We start from the raw sequence: 18,438 nt of genomic DNA on the forward strand, positions 1-18,438 counted from the left end.
TGCATGAGTACAACATGCTAGTAGGCACACAGGAGGTGCAACACCCATTTATGGGGTCAGAGGGGGCTTCCTGCAAGAAGCAATACCTTTTCAGAGCACTGGAAGACAAGCAGAACTTGGCCAAAAAAAAAAAAGGAAAAGAAAGAGGATTCTTAGTCCAAAGATGAAAACCGCTGGCACCTTCTTATATCATCAGCACAGGGCTCAGTACTGCTGGGAGGAGTGGGCACATGACCAGGAGGTGGACTGGGTGGCTGGTGGGTTCTAGGGAGCAGAGCCCTGGAGACAGACCAGACCATGGCAGGAAAAACGCTCACAGAGCTCTTTAGGCTGGAGCCGAAGTGATGAGATTTGGAATTTTTAAAAGATATTTATTTATTTATTTATTTATTTATTTATTTATTTATTTGAGAAAGAGAGAGAGAGCACAAGAGCAGGGGGTGGGGGGAGAGGAGCAGAAGGAGAGGGAGAAGTAGGCTTCTCACTGAGCAGGGAGCCTGATTCAGGACTCGATCCCAGGACCCTGGGACCATGACCTGAGCTGAAGGCAGACGCTTAACCCACTGAGCCACCCAGGCATCCCATCATGCTTTCTACAATGTAGGGAGGGAGCTGGAGGGGTGTGGCTGAAGGCAGGAGGAGAGCCCAGTGCTTGGACTCGGGTGGTGACAGTAGACATCACAGCTGGTGTTCACCAAAGCCACTTCCTCATCTTCCGGGGCCCACAACTAAGTTTCCAGGGTTCCTTTCAATTAGCTGTGGTTTAGGGATGGAGTTCTGGCCAACCCACACAACAGGAGGTGATGTGCACACTTCGCAGCCCCATCTGTACAAATCACCCACAGGCAGGGCTCTACACTCTTTCTCTTTCCACCCACTGGAGGTCAACACCCAGGCCAACCTTGGAAGCGTCCAGCGGAAGATGGCAGACCTGCCATGAACCCGTGAATGAGGTGTCAGGTGGGGGGCACATGCAAGGAATGACAGCTTGGAGCAGCCTCCCACAGTCACAGCTGGAGGAACTCCCACTGACTGTACATGAATGAAATAAGTCAGAATGAGGTAAGTCTCAGAAATAAGCCCTTGCAGGGGCGCCTGGGTGGCTCAGTGGGTTAAGTGTCTGCCTTCGGCTCAGGTAATGATCCCAGGGCCCTGGGATCGAGCCCCACCTCGGGCTCCCTGCTCAGTGGGGAGTCTGCTTCGCCCTCCCCTGCTGCTTCCCCCTGCCCCCCTCCCTCGCCACTAGTGCTTGCTCTCATGCCTTGCATGTGCTCTTGCTCTCCCTCACTCAAACAAATAAATAAAATCTTAAAAAATAAGAAGAAGAAGAAAGAAGCCATTGCAGGGGTTTACTTGTTATGGCGGCGAGCACAGGAAAGACATGGAGTGGGTACAGCAAGGATAAAAATCAAAAACATGTGACATCAGCTTAGGAATTGGGTAGCAGAAGACAAGAAAATAGACTTCTCAGCCTGGGAGGCTAAGGAGCTCCATGAAACCATGCCAAAACTTTGGGCGACACTGCAGTGGTTGGGTCTGCAGTAACCCCTGTTACCAGAGAGCATGCCATGCGCTCCCTGACTCTGTAGGTTTAGGGAAAAAGACTGGAAAGAGGCAGCATGATGTGTGTGTGCTACTAAGGCCTGGCATTGGTAAAGACCTTGCAAGAAAGAGATGAGCTCAGGAAAGACTGAATCAGTTTGTGGACACAAATAGAAGGGAATCGAGAAAAATCCAGAAACTTGGGGCTTTCCAGGGTTTGAACAACTGACCTTTTCTGGCTTTTAACTTTACATGTTATATAAAATTTACCCTGAAATAAAAGCTCTCCAAGGAAGCTGACATAATTCAGGGGTTAGAGGATGATCTTCTCCAATTAGTAAAAACTCCAATTAATAGCCCCAGGGGGATTCAATAGGAAAACAAAAAAGAACTGTAGGAAATTTAAAATGTGTTTGCCAGAATTTTAAAAATATAATAAAAGTTACTGATTACAGTTGCAGGAGAAAGTAGGGAAAAAGAGAGAAGAGAAAAGGAAAGATTAGATGACAGGGGTCAATTAAGGAAAGTCAATATTGGGAATTCCAGAAGAACACAAGATACGGAGTGAATAAATTATCAAAGACACACAGTAGAGAAGTTTCCAGAGCAGAAAGGCCACGAGGCTTCTGATTGCACATGGCTGAGCATCCAGCTTGGTGAATGACTGATTCTAAAGCAAACTCATGAAGACACATCACAGTAACACCTCAGGAGGCACCCTCTGATAAACAGATGTCCCTAACATTTCTGCTGGGTAGAGGCAGAAACGGGTCACCTGCAGAGAAACTATGAACCAACCAGCCACGGACTCTCGTCCACAGCACCATCTTCCAGAAGATAATGGAGCAACGCCTTCCATCTTCTGAGGGGAAATTATTTTTAACCTCAAATTCTAGATCCAGTCAAATTAGCAATCAAACCAGAGGACCAACTCATTTTTTTATTAGACATGCAAAGTCTCAGCTAATCACTTACCCACTCTGCCTCCCCCTGCTCCTCCCACCAAGAGAGAAAAAAGTAAGTAAATCAAGAAAGAGGAAGAAATGAATTATAGGGCAATAGTGGCTCCAGCCCAAGGGGACAGTGAAGGAAAGTTCTAGAATGACAATGTCCCAAGCAGCAGAGAGGTTTGCATAACCATGATAGTGGAGGCATTTTATTAATTTGCAGCTTTCATAATCAGCCTATAGACAAAGCAGAGAAGACTTAATTCAGGTTAAAGAATGCAAATTTTTCAACCACGAAGGTGGAAATGGACACATGGTGGCTGTGGGGAGGGAAGAGGGAGAAAGAGAGCTGGCACAAAGGACAGAGGGGACCACAGCCTCATCGTGTGCAGTAGGTTCTCAGTAATTGAGGAAGCAAAGTTCTGAAGATAAATAATAATAATAACTGGGAGGAGAGATGGTAAGTAAGATCTCAGGTCTTGGAGCAAGAAGTCGTCAGATATCTACAATTGATAAAGCAAGAAATCCCAGCACGGGAGACATGTGCCATCCTTACTGGCCACTCAGCATCTGGGTTCCTCTTCCGTGTTTGGGGAATCATCCTGCCACCCATAGAAAGGGGGAAATGCCAGATCCTCTTTCCCAGCCTCCCTCATGGCCAGGGTCAGGTTCGGCCGCAGCTTGGCTCAGCCAATCAGGTGCACTTGGCCGGACTGTGATCCAAAAGCCACGGCATGGAGAAGCAGATGCCACACAGATTCTATTCCGGTGAGGTGAGGCTGGAGCCTGCTGGGGGTGATGGGGGCCCACCTCGGCTTCTACAAGTGGCAGGGAGCACAGAGCAGTGTCCTGCATCGGGGATGCTCAACGCACAGGCTGCAGCATCCCGGCTCCTGCAGGGGTCTTCACCAGGCCAATGCCAAGGCATGAACTGGGGGCCCCCCACCCACCAGATCTCCAGCCTCCTATTGATTTTATGGGCCTCCCAATATGCTTCAAAGGAGTGCTCTTTCGACTTAAATGACCCAGAATTGGTTTCTATTGCCTACAACTCAAAATGCTGATGGATATAGGTGGCATGAACTTGTTCTTAGAGATGGGAAGGTAATCTCCAGGTAGAAATGAGGACAAAGACAGGTGCAGGGTACCTGAGGAGGGGTGCCTGGGCAGCGGGGAAGGACAGGGCTCCATGGCTTTTCCTCTTCTAAGCCTCTCTGTATGACATTTTTCTTTAACCCATGTGCTTTCATTAATCTGATTACAATTATATACATATATATATTTTTTTAATTTTAGAGCTCAAGTTCTAGTTGCTGATAAGGCTCAGGTTGTGATGGTGTGTGTGGGGTGGGGGGTGGATGGCTGAGTAGTGCAGACAGGAAGCACTGGCCAGGTGTGGCATAGGTCACCCACCAGGCACACAGGCTGTCAGGCTGGTGGCACGAGAGAAAGCCTGAGTTGGGGGCCGATGTCTTCACTGCACGAGGAGTGACGGAGGTAGATGAAGTGAGCCTCAGGGGTCCTCAGAGCAGCTGCTGCTGCAGCCCGGGGAGGCCAGGCTCCGTACTTGATCCACTGCCCAAGCTCGCCTCCCTGCCCACCCGCTGGTCCCTCTCACCTCACGTCCGCACCCACCCAAACTCCGACAGAAGCCCGTAAGCAGCCCTCCCCGGCCCTCATGACGTCCCACACTGGTATGTGCACAGGAGGGAGCAGGCTTGCTTTTCAGACAGGTCAGCAGTGATGTAGGGGATGAACGGAGAAACTAAATACATTTTCCCAGAAGACTTGGCAGGGAGGAGGGAAGACAGGGCTGCCAGTGGCAAACAGCGTACCCAGGGAAGAGAGGTAGACTGTCTGTGGCTGGGGACCCCCAGTTGCTAAGCTGTCGGCAATGGGTGGAAGCCAAAGGCAGTCAGACTTGGGTTCAGATAAGTTCACTTGGAGGAGTGAGTTACCTGTCAAGGGACGTGTGTAAGCAAGCAGAGGCCACACCTCCACCCAGGACTCTTGCCTGGGGTGAGCATCTCCCCCGGCGCTGAAATACTGAGAAAAGGACAAGAAGAAGAAGACCAGGGGGAAGGAGGGGAGAGCGAAAGAGGGCGCAAGGCAAGAGCAGAGATGGCACCATAGCAGCTGATAGAACAGCAGCTCAAGATGGAAACATGCCTTTATTTGTGAGGAATTTGTTTCAGCAAACGAGAGACAGTGATGATGCTCAGGCTGTCTCCTGAAATGAATACCATCTGGGGAAAAAAAAAGATCAAATTCAACAGGACCGTTTTTTTTTTCCCCCGCTAATGAACTAAGCCAAGTTTTGTGCCTGTCCTGATGCATCTTTTCAGAAAGAAGCTCTTTATGCCCAGGAGCCGGGCCACCCTTCTGGCCAGATGAAGGAGAGGTTCCCTGTCTGAGGCTCCTTGTAAAATAACCGATGTTTATTGTGAAATATATTGCTCCAAATATCAGGTTAATTATTCCCTTGCTTTTCCTTCAAACCACCCACATTTGTATCCCTAAGTGATATATTGTTTCATTTGCTTGTCTCTGACCTTAAGATAAATGGACATGGACGCATACTGCATACATTTTTCTATGACCTTCTTCTCTTGCTACATTGTTTTGGATGGTTCATTTACATTGATGTGCGTAGCTGTATTTAATTTGTTTTTATTCTCAATGGTATTCTACTTGGTGAATATGGATATTTTTTTATCGACTTGTGGATTGAGAGGTTTTTCTGTTTAAATTTCCAAATGTATACTGTCTTTTCCAGTTATCTATTTATCATTGATTTCTAAATTAATTTCACTGTGGTCCTAAAATATAGCCTTATGATACACATTCTTTGAAAGTTGTTGAGGCTAGCTTTATGAACGAACGTGATCATTTTTCATAAATGTTTGTGCGCCCTTGAAAAAAAATATTCTCCTGTTGTTGGATACAATGTTCTCTGTATATCTGCTTGGTCAAGTTAGTGATATTTACTACTAATCTTGTAAGTACTTTCTTATTTTGATCCATTTCATTCATGAGTAATTGTAAGCAGTAAGTTCAACTGTCCCATTATAATATTGGATTTTGGTATTTCCTTTTACATCTGTCCATTCTTGTTTTAAATATTTTAGGCTATATGATTAATGTATAAAAGATGCAAATTGTCTATCTTCTTGTTGAACTGATTGTTTTTTATTTATCATTGACTCTCTTTAATCTCTGGTAATGCTTTTGTCCTGAATTAAATTCTGTTTTATTTTTTAAAGATTTAAAAAATTTATTTATTTTAGGGAGAGAGAGTGAAAGTACAAGAGTGGGGAGGCGCAGAAGGAGACAGAGAGAGACAGACAGAGAGAGAGAAAGAGAAGCAGACTCCCCGCTGAGCAGAAAGCCCAATGTGGGGCTCAATCCCAGGACCCAGAGATCATGACCTGAGCCTAAGGCAGATGCTTAACTGACTAAGCCACTCAGGCACTCAAAGTCTGTTTTTGTTTTTTTTTTCTGACATTAACATAGTTGTCCCATTTTCTTTTCTTTTCTTTTCTTTTCTTTTCTTTTTTTTCCCCTAGAATATATCTTTCTATCCTTTGGTTTTCAATCTTTCCGTGTCCTGTTTTTTTTTTTTTTTTGCGTATCCTTTATAAATAGCATAGGTTGATTCTATTTTAATGTTCTTTGAGAGTCTTTATCTTTTAACTAGATAGTTTAGTCCATTTCTGTTTTAGTGATTGGTGATCAATTTGGAAGGTTCTATTTTTAAATATTTATTTATTTATTTATTTATTTATTTATTTATTTATTTATGAAAGAGAGCTCAAGGGGGGGCGGTGTCAGAAGAAGAGGGAGAAACAGCTCCTTGCTGAGCAGAGAGCCCTACTCAAGGCTCAATCCCATGATCTGAGCCGAAGGTAGACGCTTAATGGACTGAGCCACCCAGGCATCCCTATTTTTTTACTTTTAAAAAATATGAAAAGGGGGCACCGAGATGGCACAGTTGGTTGGGTGATGGACTCTTGATTTTGGCTCAGGTCGGTCTCAGAGTCAGGAGATCGAGCCCCATGTCAGGCTCTGTGCTCAGCAGAGTCTGCTTGAGACTCTCTCCTTTTCCCTCTACCCCTCCTTCCCGAGCTCTCTCTCTAAAATAAATAAATAAATCTTAAAAAAAAAAAAAAAGATAAAATGCAGTCAGAAGTGTTAAGTGGCTTGCCTGGGGCTGCCCTATTAGCAGGTGCCAGACTTGGGATTCAAACCCATGCAATTGGTCCCGGGGCCAGAGCTTGCATTACACTGAATGGCCCCTGCCATGTCCAGCCTCTGGGGATCTCCGTATGAGAGATGAAACAGGAAGGCAAGGCACAGCCTTGCTCAAGCTTCACAGACAACATGTGCACTGGGCAAATGAAAATTTCCACCACTATGTGACTATCCATAGATGACGGTCAAAGCACCATGAGCATGGACATTGGGATAACAAATAAATGTTAGTGAGATGAATTCACAAATATGGCATCCACAAATAAAGAAGCTTAACTGTATATAATCTTCTTTTATTCTCTGCCATAAAATCGACTCAATATTATTTGCCTGGTTCTTTAACTACATTTCTGGGAGTGGATGTGCTTGACCAAAATGGTCAATGTCTCTGTGCTTCAGGATCATCATCTATAAGATTTCTATCTTAGATTTCTTTCTAGAAATAATATGAGTCCAAAGAACCACATGGGATCGTGTAGAAGTACTCAGCAAACAGTGAAGGGGTTGCTGCTTCTTGCAACCTGAACCCACAAGTGCAATGACAGCCTGGTTCCATGCACCATTTCCAGTTACTCCCACAGAATGGAAGTTTGTGTCACCAGTAAATGTCCCAGGAAATGTCTCACCCCACCCCACTTCTCTTGTTGGTGATTTAATAAACTCTGATTGAACATCGATTATGAGTTCAACGCAGAAGGGCCGCTTGACAGCAGGAATGTCAGAGCTGAACTAAAGAGATAATCAAGTATCAGATCCAGACCTCAGAAGATTGTCCAAAGGTAAAGACTTGGCCACAGAAACCAAGAGAATGATCTACTCACCCCACTTACCCAGAAGGAGCTGCAAGAACAGTCTGTCCACCCAGACAACACCAAGGCCCTAAAGGAAAGCCTGTCTGTGCTGCCCACACACGAGTTGCTGAGGAGCAGCTGGCAGAGGGGAGGAGGGTGCAGGGTCCCAGAGGACAAGCGGAGAACGTGCTTCTAGGGGAGAGGGGTCAGTTGTAGCAAAAGCTGCTGAGAAGTCAGGAATGATGTAGGCTGGGGATGGCCCATGGGATTTGGCACATGTCATCCCATTTCGTCCTTCTAAAAGTAGGTTCAGAGGAACACGTGTCTTGCTGGAGGTCATACAGTGGGGAGGTGTCAGAGGCAACACTGAAATGCCAGTGGTTACCTCCAGCTGCGGGCTCCTCTCCTGGCCCACCCCTGCAGCCTCTGGCCAAGAGCCCTGTATGCTCTATCAAATGACCCTGAGCTGGTCAGTGCTAGGAGGATATCCAACCTCCTGGGCAGTCACAGGGAACATTTCTTGACCAGTTACTACCAGCAAGCCCACTTCTAAGGGCTTGGCTCATGTGGACTTTTGCTCCTCACAGGAGTTCCAGAACATTCCATATGGTGACATTGGGTGGAGGGTGTTGACACTGCATTTTGAAGAGAATCTCAGAGTCCTGCCTCACATCCATTTCACAGCCGAGGAGACTGAGGCACATCAAGTGTTGTAACTTGCCCAACACCACATAGTATGAGTCCCCCACAGAGCGGGACTCCAGAGTCCCTCCTCCGTTACTCCAAGAATCAGCCACAAAACCCTCTTCTGTCTGTCCTTCCTGGGTCGAAATCTTCAGGAATTCAGCTCCTCCCTTGCCCAGTCCAGTCCTGAAGGCCTCAGGCCATCATCCGAACTGTCGGGAGGCTGGCTAGAGAAGGGAAAGGTGCTAGAGACAGAGGAAATTGCATTTGCCTGAACCAGCGCTAGGGGCTGTTTGGGAAAGGGGGTGAGGTTCAGACCCCCCCAGCCCCGGCCTTAACAGAGCCCTCTGTTGGGTTCATCTAACTTCCTTTGAAACAAGGTTCTACTGAGGCAGGAAATGAACAAACCAAAAGGTTTAGGGATCCCTGGGTGGCTCGGTAGTTTGGCACCTGCCTTTGGCCCAGGCCATGATCCTGGAGTCCTGAGATGGAGTCCCACGTCTGGCTTCCCACAGGGAGCCTGCTCCTCCCTCTGCCTGTGTCTCTGCCTCTGTGTGTGTGTGTGTGTGTGTGTGTGTGTCTCATGAAAAAAATTAAGTCTTTATTTAAAAAAAAAAAAAAAGTTTAAAAACCAAAGGCCTCAAGTTCACTGGTTTCGAAACTTGAACTTGATGAGAATCTCCAGGTCTTCGTTAATGTGCATGTGAGGGGGACGCGGGTACCAGCTGTAAAAGAGGCCCGGGAGATGCTGGGGGGGCTAGTCGCAGACCCAAGTAGGGAGAACAGCCTCCTTCTTCATAGGTCTTGTAGCTGCTGGGCTCTGATGGGCTCCCCATCCTGGCCCTGCCTGCAAACACCCCTGAGCCTGTCATCTCCCCACACCCAGGCCCTGAAGCCCTGGAGTGGATGGTGTCCCCTAGGAGCACACGGTCACCCACTCTGGCTGGCCCGGCCTTGAGCTCTCTGCAAAGTCTCCTCATTAGTGACCAGAAAGCCTGGGGGGCGAGGTGGGGTGAGGGGCCGCCCCACCATTTCCCAGGGCCTAGTAGGGGCTGAGAGAGGCTGTAACGGCAGCCAGCCCCAACTGCCTTCCAGCAATCCATCATTATCCCTTCCCTGGCCCGGTAATTCCATTGTTAATTAAAATCCTGCAGCCTTTAATAGCATAGCTCATAATTGCTGTTTTTACCAGTCCTGAATTGGCTGTGCGGGCTTTGGGGGGACCTGGGGCTTGGTTTCCTGGGCTTGGCTTTGACGAAGCTCTCTAGCCATATATTCACCCACTTGCCCTCCACCAAGAGTCCCCCACGGGTTTCACAGCAGGGTGATGATGGGGCCCAGTGTCCCCCACCCTGGGCCCCATGCCAGTACCCCCTCAACATCTCCAAGGAAGGAGGCAGCTCTCCATCCCCCAGAGGTGCAAGTCTCCACAACAGAGCCCAGGGGAAGTCTGGTCTGAGCACATACAGTTGGCCCCGTGGGTGCTCTGAAGCTTCCTGCTGACCTTGTCTGCATGTGGCCACATCTCCTCTGATGCTCCCCACCACCTGAGCCCCTGCTGTATGAGCAAAGAAGCTGAAGATCAGAGTGGGAGGAGGATTTCTCAAGGCCACACAGCAGGCAGACAGCAGAGCTGCCAGGTCCAGAGTTCCCCTCTGCCCCCACCTACCCACACTCACCGCAGCCCCTGCTTCTCTTCCTCAGCCACTGAAGTCCCCTTAAAGTCTGAGGGATTATCCCCTAACTTCTGGGAAGGTGATTGCAGTACCTCTCTGAAGAGAGCTCCCCCACGGCATGGACCCCTTCCAGAGACAGCCTGTGCCCATGGGTGCTGAGTGTGGGTCTGTGAAGGCCCAGCCCCAGCCCTGAGCCTGGCTGAGGTCTGGCTGCAGGGCCAGCTCTCCCTCTGCTGTCCTTCCCCCCCAGGTACTGATCCCAGGAGCATCCCCATTAACCTTCCTGCACACCAGCCCTCATCCGGAGTCTGCTTTCTGGGGACCTGACCTTCCAGAACCGCCCTGACCTTTGGGAGTCCAGGTCCTGCTCCCTTCACTCTGCCCACCCCTCATTCACCCCTGGGGTGCCCACCCTCCCCCCTGCCCATGACCCAAGCTCCTTACCCAGTTCATGCTCCTGGTCCTCTGTTCCTCGGAATAAAGAATCAGTCCACTCAAGCTGTAAATAACCTCAGGTACACCCAGCTGGAGGTCACTGGAGGCCAAGGACTCCTTCAGTGTCCTTTACATCTCTGAGGTCACCTGTGTCAAGCCCATTTTGAATGCTCAGTTCATAGCTGCTTTGGCCAGCATCCAGAGAAAGGGCACCTGGGTGGTTCAGTCTGTTAAGTGTCTGCCTTCGGCTCAGGTCGTGATCCTCAGGTCCTGGGATTGAGTCCTGTGTTGGGCTCCCTGCTCAGCTGGGAGTCTGCTTCTCCCTCTGCTTCCTCACCCCTGCTTGTACATGCTCTCTCTCTCTCTTTCTCTGTGTCTGAAATAAATACATAAAATCTTAAAAAAAAAAAAAAAGTAAAAGAAAAAAAAAACTTCCAGAGAAAGAAAACTGGCATGGATCCAGCAGTAGGATCTCGCTCACTCCAGGATCCCGAAATCAAATGGGCATGATCACCTTCTTTTTCGTCATAAGGAAGACGAAGTTCAAAGAAACTAAGCACATTGCCCAAGTGGTGCAGTGGGGATTCAAACCTGCATCTTATCTACTCCTAAGAGGCGAAGATGTCCAAGAGACAGCCCATCCCTACCCCCTCCCCGGGAGGCAGGCACCCCACCCCACCCAGCTGGTAGGGGTGCACAGGGCCCAGATACTGCAAGTGAACCTGCCTTGCTTGGTGCCAAGTGTAAGCTGCCTGGAGACCTGGGGAAGAGTTTTGTTCAGAGCCATGGCCAGGAGGGGAGGGCCGACTATGGCCAACAGGGTCACAGTTCCCTCCCTCCTTTGCGTCTCTCTGCCCCCTTCTTCAGGTGCCCAATGCCTGAGAGCTGTCCCTCTCCTGCTGCCACACTGAGGCCACCTGGGGTGCCAGCAGGAGGCAGTGTGGAGCAGAGAAGAGCGAAGGCTCTGGAATCCGGTTGATCTGGGAAAGCCCTTAACACTGCACCTTCTCCAGCAAGTTACAGTCTCTCTGAGCCCCATTGGATTAGTTTTCTTTTTTTGTTTTGTGTTTTTTAAAGATTTTATTTATTTATCTGAGATAGAGCATGAGAGAGAGAGAGAGAGAGAGAGAAAGCACGAGCAGGGGGCAGGGCAGAGGGAGAGAGAGAAGCAGACTCCCCACTGAGCAGGGAACCAGATGCAGGGCTCCATCCCAGGACCCTGGGGTCATGACCTGAGCCGAAGGCAGATGCTTAACCAACTGAGCCACCCGGGCGCCCTGGATTAGTTTTCTAGGCTGCTGTAACAAGTTACTACAAATGGAGTGGCTTAAAACAGTGCATATTGATTATCTTAAGTTCTGGAGTCAGATCTGACATGGGTCTCACTGCACTAAATTCAAAGTGTCAGCACGGCTGCTTCCCCCTCCAGAGGCTCCAGGGGAGAATCTCATCCACTGGCCTCTTCCTCCTCCTATGACTTTCGACTTTCCGCATCCCTTGGCCCATGGCCCTTCTCCATCTCCAAAGCCAGCAAAATCCTCTGCAAATCTCTAACTTCACCCTTAAAGGGCCCTCTGATGACATTGGGTCTACCCAGACAACCCGGATAATTCTTGTCTTAACATCAGCTGATCAGTGACCATAATTTCATCCGCAACCTCAATTCTCCCTTGCCATGTTAGGTAGCATATTCACCAGATCCAGGGATTTGGAAAGTAGACATCTTGGGAGGGGATGAGGGTGCGTGGAAGGAGTGTTCTTCTGCCTTCCTTACGCCGGCACTGTAGAAGAGCCCAAAACCCGAAGCTATCATAAATAGATGTTTAATAAATGATCCTGGTGACTGTGTGTTTTTATGCTAATTGATTTAAATAAAAAACAAATGTAGCCCTCACGAAAGGGATCAAAAGCCTTAAAGGAACCACAGGGAGGTCCCCCCTGTAGCCCCAAGCCTGACAGTCCGGGTCCCTCCAGGAAGTGCTCTCTCCAGCCCAAGACTTACACCCTGGCTGTTAGGGTATCTCTTTAGGAGGTGGGCTAGCCTGAGTTGTGTGCCAGGACTTAGTTAATTCTGGCACAATCATACCTCCAAAGCCAGACTCTGGAGCTGAACTGGAATGATCCACCCCAGACCTGGCATTTCCCAGACAACTCCCAGAGGCAACTAGCCGGGGAGGGCTACCTCCCAGCCAGGCAAAGCCAGCTGGCTCCTGGCCTCTGGAAATGTTAGTACTTGGGGTCCATTGAGTTTTCTGACTCTTCCTCAGATGTTTAAAAAAAAAAAAAACAAAACAAAACTCTGGGCCAAGGGAATTTGCTACTTGAGGTCTTATGCATTTAAATGAAAATCAAGTCATTGATCCCAGAGTCTAATGTCATCAGTTTGTCTTAAACAAAAAGATATGCAAAATCCTCAGATCTTTCAGCTCTTTTCCTTGAGAGAAAGGAAGTCAAAGTTTCTCTTGTGAGGTAAGTCCTGAGCCTCCAAAGGTCTTGCTTCAAAGAAGAACTGGTCAGGCTGCTCAAGTCTTCACTCCAGGGGCAAGCCTCCTCTCCTGCTTACTATGGACAACTGTACACTCTGTGCACTGCACAGATATATCCAGCTCAGGTGTCAAGGAGTGAGCATGGGGCTTGAAAACCAGCCCCCACTGCACTTACCAGTGGCATGTATTCCCCCAGGGTTGGCTCCTCCCAAACAGAATGCACAAAAGCATAGTACAGGCTCATACTCTGCTTCACAAACTAGATGTCCATCATGGACAATATGTGGTGCTTCTGCACATGACCAGAATGCCGCTCAGATCAAATGTGACGCACCTCCCATGTTGACAATTCTCAATTGTATACTGTCTATTTCCTATTTGAAGAGACAAGTACATGAATCAAAGTTTAGCTGTGATGGCAATGTCAAATTTCGATCCCAGTGTCTAGACATGCTCAATTTTTGTGCTCATCTTATGCCTACCAGTTAGCTATTTGCATACCATAGCCCTACTCCTTCCCAGTGTGGGTCCCCCAGGGACACTCTGGGGCCTCCTGGCCACACGTTTTGGGAGATGGTCAGAAACCATGGCAGAGGTGAGGTCTAAGAGGGACTCCAGGTGAGGGAGTGCTGTCCAGAGGGAAGGGCAGAGAGACTTTCCTCCCATAGGCCCTGGCTTTCCATCATACTGCACATGCTCTTTGTGGTAGCTTCTTAGCTGGTGTGGAGGGCTCATCTCAGAGGAGGATCTTGAACATGGCCTTGGAAGTCACTCAGTCATGTCCAGTACATTCTACTGGTGCATATAGGGCCAGCCCATATTCAAGGGGAGAGCATAGTAGGAAGGCATGAACCCCAGGAGGTATGGCTCACTATGGGGGCCATCTTTGAAGACTATCTACCACAGGGGAGGTTCCTATGGCAGGGGCAGGGGAGCAGAACAGCCAGACAGTTCCCTCTGGCTCAGGTTGAGCTGGACTTTTTCAGAAATGTTCCTGGGGCACCTGGGTGCCTCAGTGGTTGGGCATCTGCCTTTGGCTCAGGTCGTGATCTCAGGGTCCTGGGATCGAGTCCCATGTCGGGCTCCCCCCAGGGATCCTGCTTCACCCTCTGCCTGTGCCTCTGCCTCTCTCTCTGTGTGTCTCATGAATAAATAAATAAAATCTTTAAAAAAGAAAAGGAATGTTGTCCGTGATTGATTTCACGACTATTGTTGCCTGTCCCAGTTACGACAGAGCACCAGCCCCACCCTCGGGGTGCCTAGAGTCACCAACTATTGGGAATATAAGCACGTTTTTCCTATAGGAAATTGTCCTTCCAGGTGGAGAAGTGGTATGAGATATTCCAGGCCTCACTACTCAGTCCGATCACTGATTAAGTATCTGAAATTTATTAACTACAGCCCACTCCATGGTCCAACCAGTCTAGAAATGCCCTGGAATTTTAGTTTTTCCTCAAGCAGTCTCAAAATTATTTAACTCACTCGTGGATTTTCAGCCACATCAAGGAAGTACACAGCTCTATATTCATCCAGTGCGTTGAGGCTGATCAAACTTTCCCTTCTCCAAGTGTTGATTTTCCCCTGGAAGAAGAACGGTAATGGGAGGGAGGCGAGGTTGGCCAGATGACTAGCCTCCAAGAGCCACCACTGTGACCAATGGGCTCCAAGTATCTCTATGGCCTTGGGCAAATCCCTACCCCTGCCAGGCTCTTAGTCTCCCACCTGTAACATGGGGATTCAGACAAGACGACGCCTGGGTCTTTCCAGCACCATCTGCCCCACTTCAGCACATGCAGGAATGCATCCATTGCCGTAGGATTGGGATTCAAGCCCGGCTGTTCAGAGCAGATTGCTCTTCCCAGATCCAAGCCCCTAGCATTTCAAACCATTGCAGACGGGCGTGCGCAGCCGTGGAAAGTGATCCGCAATCCATTCGCTGGCCCCCAGCTTCAGCGGGGCGGTGGGGCCGGCTGGGCAGCAGCTTGGGATAAGGAGAAAGAAATTGAGACATGAAGTCAGCCAGGCTGGGTGAAAATCCAGGCTCCTGCTTGATTACGGCCTTGACCTTGAGAAATTCCTTAACCTTGCCGAGCCTCAGTTTCCCCACCCGCAAAATGAGGGCTAAGATGCAGGCCGCCCGGGAGAGGCCCGAGGATTCAAGAGCACGTCCCAGTAAGGCTGATGCAGCGTCTGGAAAGCACCGTCTGTCTCGAAGGCAGTGGCGCTGATTCCTGTCACCCGCGCAGAGCCTTCCCGGGGATAATTGAGGAGGTCTGGGCTCGGGGACACTCCCCGGCGGGCGGCCGCAGGCTGGAAGGGCCACGCGGCCCCGCCTCCGAAGATGGCCTGGCTGTCGCGCTTTCTGGCACGCCTCCCTGAAAAGAGGACTCCAAAGAAAAGGAAGCAGACACTCCGGGCCATAAATATTTCAGAGCCCAGTGAACGTCCTTTCCCCAGCGCCGACTTGCCATATATATTATTTATAAAACCATAACTTGAGTTGAAAGGTAGTCGTCAAGAAATAGAGAGTCTCACTCAGATTCACTTGGTGATTGGAAAAACAATCTAGAAAGGGAGAAAATAGTGTTGGCCAGACGAGGTCACAGGAGGTCATCTGGTCCTGCCCCTGGCTTCAGCCCAGCCCAGGGGAAGTGTGACCGGAGGGTACAGCAGGGACAGGCTCCGGACACCTGCACCCTGCTGGTCCATACCGCCAGGGGCCTCACTGGCTTTTCAGGAAGTTTCCATGACATTACAAACAAAAATCGACATGTTTTTTAAAAAAAATCTTCTGGGAGGACCTGGGTGGCTCAGTGGTTGAGCGTCTGCCTTCGGCTCAGGGCGTGATCCCGGGGGTCCTGAGACTCGATCCTCCCCACAGGGAGCCTGCTTCTCCCTCTGCCTGTGTCTCTGCCTCTCTCTCTCTCTCTCTCTCTCTCTCTGTCTCTGTCTCTGTCTCTGTGTCTCTCATGAATAAATACATAAAATTTTTAAATAAATAAAATAATAAAATAAAATAATAAAATCTTTCATTCCCCCCTGTGTAATAGGGAGCAGAGCTTACAATGAGAAAACAGGCCGAGGAGGGTGGCCACAGGCTGTTGAGGAAGCAGAAAGAGCCCCAGACCCGGATTTGGGAGACCTGTATTCCAATTCTTTCTGGCTTGTTCCTAGTGCAACATCCAGCAGGTCACGGGGTCTTCCTGGACTCCGTTTCCCCCATCTATGAAATAGAAGACTCAGCATTTCCATCCTAAAACAGATGCCTGGTGGCACCTCCCTCTCTCTCCAGAAATAGTTAACTGATAATATGACCTATTTGAGTATATAATTTTAAAAATCAATGTAATAATGCCTTCATTTGTAATATAAAGGAGAAATAAGAGTGGTATATAATCAAACAACATTTTGGGGATCCCTGGGTGGCGCAGCGGTTTGGCGCCTGCCTTTGGCCCAGGGCGCGATCCTGGAGACCCGGGATCGAATCCCACATCGGGCTCCCGGTGCATGGAGCCTGCTTCTCCCTCTGCCTGTGTCTCTGCGTCTCTCTCTCTCTCTGTGACTATCATAAATAAATAAAAATTAAAAAAAAAAAGAAATTAAAAAAAAACCAAAAAAAAAACACAACATTTTGTATTTTTTTAAGATTTTATTTAATTATTTATTTAATTATTTGACAGAGAGAGAGAGAGAGCACAAGCAGGGGGAGAGGGAGAAGCAGGCCCCCCACAGAGCAGAGAGCCCAATGCGGGACCCGAACCCAGGACCCTGAGATCATGAGCTGAGCCAAAGGCAGACGTTTAACCAACAAGGCCACCCAGGTGCCCCCATATTTTGTATTAAATGCTTCAGCATGTATACACTAGAGATAGAAGTGAAGCAGTAGAATTGGAGGTTGGGGCACCTGCTCATCCACTCACCATGAATGTGACATTTCCAAATACAGGCTGGCGTCGTGACGCTGTACTGGACACTCAAATACCATGAGCAGCCTTGCGTCTGGGGACGTGTCTGGAGCAGTGAACACTCTCAGTAAAATCCTGAGACAGAACAAAAGACAATCTCTCCTCAATTTTCACTGTGGCTGCATGCCTTGGAGATTCTGTTTTTGCTAAAACTATGCAAAAACAAAACAAAACAAAACAAAACAAAACACCAAAACACATACTGTGTATTAATACGTCAAACAAAGTCCGGCTCTAGGCTCAGATCATCTTCAACAAGTTTTTCACCCATAGGAATGTCTGGTGGGACATTTGCAGTTTGCGTGGGAGGCAGTAACCGTTCTTCACAGCACATTAGAGGCCCAGGCATCCCTGCCCACCAAGTGGCAGTCCCCGCTGCCAGCACTGTGACCACCGAGGAGTGCCCCCCCATGTCCAAGACACCCCCAGGAGCCACCGGACAAGCTGCTCCCAAGGTCCTTCTGCACTGCTCTGACCATCTAACGCCACCCACAAAGGGCTTGATGACAAACACTCACCTGAAAGCCAGAGTGGCCACATGATGGGCACTTCAGTTCCTGCCCCGCCGTCACACTATGGTGACAGCAGTGGCCAGAATTTCCAGACAAACTCAACACTGTTTGAATGGAGGCCAGAGTTTGTGGGAGGGATCCCCGATCCTTCCCTTTCCCCACTCAGGAAGTCGGGCGTCTGATGAGCACAGAGGGAGTCCAGCACCCCACCAGCCAAGGCTCCCAGCCATCCAAACAGCAGTGCCCGTGAGCAGCCTAGGGACAGTGAGTCCATCTCCTGGGACTGTGAGAGCCCACAGTAGCCATCCCTCACCACACCCCAGCGGTTAGCCTCCAGCACCCCCATCAGAGAAGATCCAGGTCTCTATGGGCTACTTTGCAGCTGCCTGGCCTATGTCAGGGGACAAACGGGTTCCAAAATTCTGAGACTCATGCCCACCCCAGGGCTTGCAGCTGCATTAGGGAGGTGGCTTTACCCATGAAGCCACAAAGTGACAATGCATGGCTGTGAGCCACCACAGGTGGCCTTGCAGAGCCTTGGGATGGCCTTGCTGTCACCCTGCTCTGCCACTCACCAGAGGCCCCGCAAGCCTTAGTTTGTTCAGCTTTCCAAAGGGCATAAAAGCCATACCTGCACTGCAAGGCCTGGGAGGACCCACTGAAATCTGCATGCAAACTGCTTAAGCAACAGTCACCCTCGGAATTCTTACACCAGCGGTTCCAGGGCCTCCTCAGCCGGTTCCCTGCAGTAAGTCCACTTCCTCAGCTCCCAACTCTGCTGATGTAGCACCTCCTTCCTCCAGATGTCTCCCAGAACCTGCAAGTGCCCCCGGGTCTCCTGTGAGTCCCTGGCTCTCTCTGCTACCAATGGCAGCGCCATGCTGCTTCCTCCCTCCTGGCCTAGACCACCTGCCTGCACAAGGGCCCCTTCCTCATTGCCAGAAAGTAGGCCCTGCCTCCCGGGGCACCACCATGCAGGGGCTGGCCACCTGTGGGGGGTGCCTCCCCGTTCTGAGCCTCTCTGTCACCCAGGCTCTGGGCAGAGGGGCTGCTACCTCGGGATCCCACAGCTCATCCGGACCCTGCCTGTCCCAGTTGTTGCCCACAGCCTCCTCCCCGTGGCCAGGGGCCTGGCTGGGCCCAGACTTC

Source organism: Canis aureus, chromosome 8, assembly GCF_053574225.1.
Source record: "Canis aureus isolate CA01 chromosome 8, VMU_Caureus_v.1.0, whole genome shotgun sequence".
Lineage (NCBI taxonomy): Eukaryota > Metazoa > Chordata > Mammalia > Carnivora > Canidae > Canis > Canis aureus.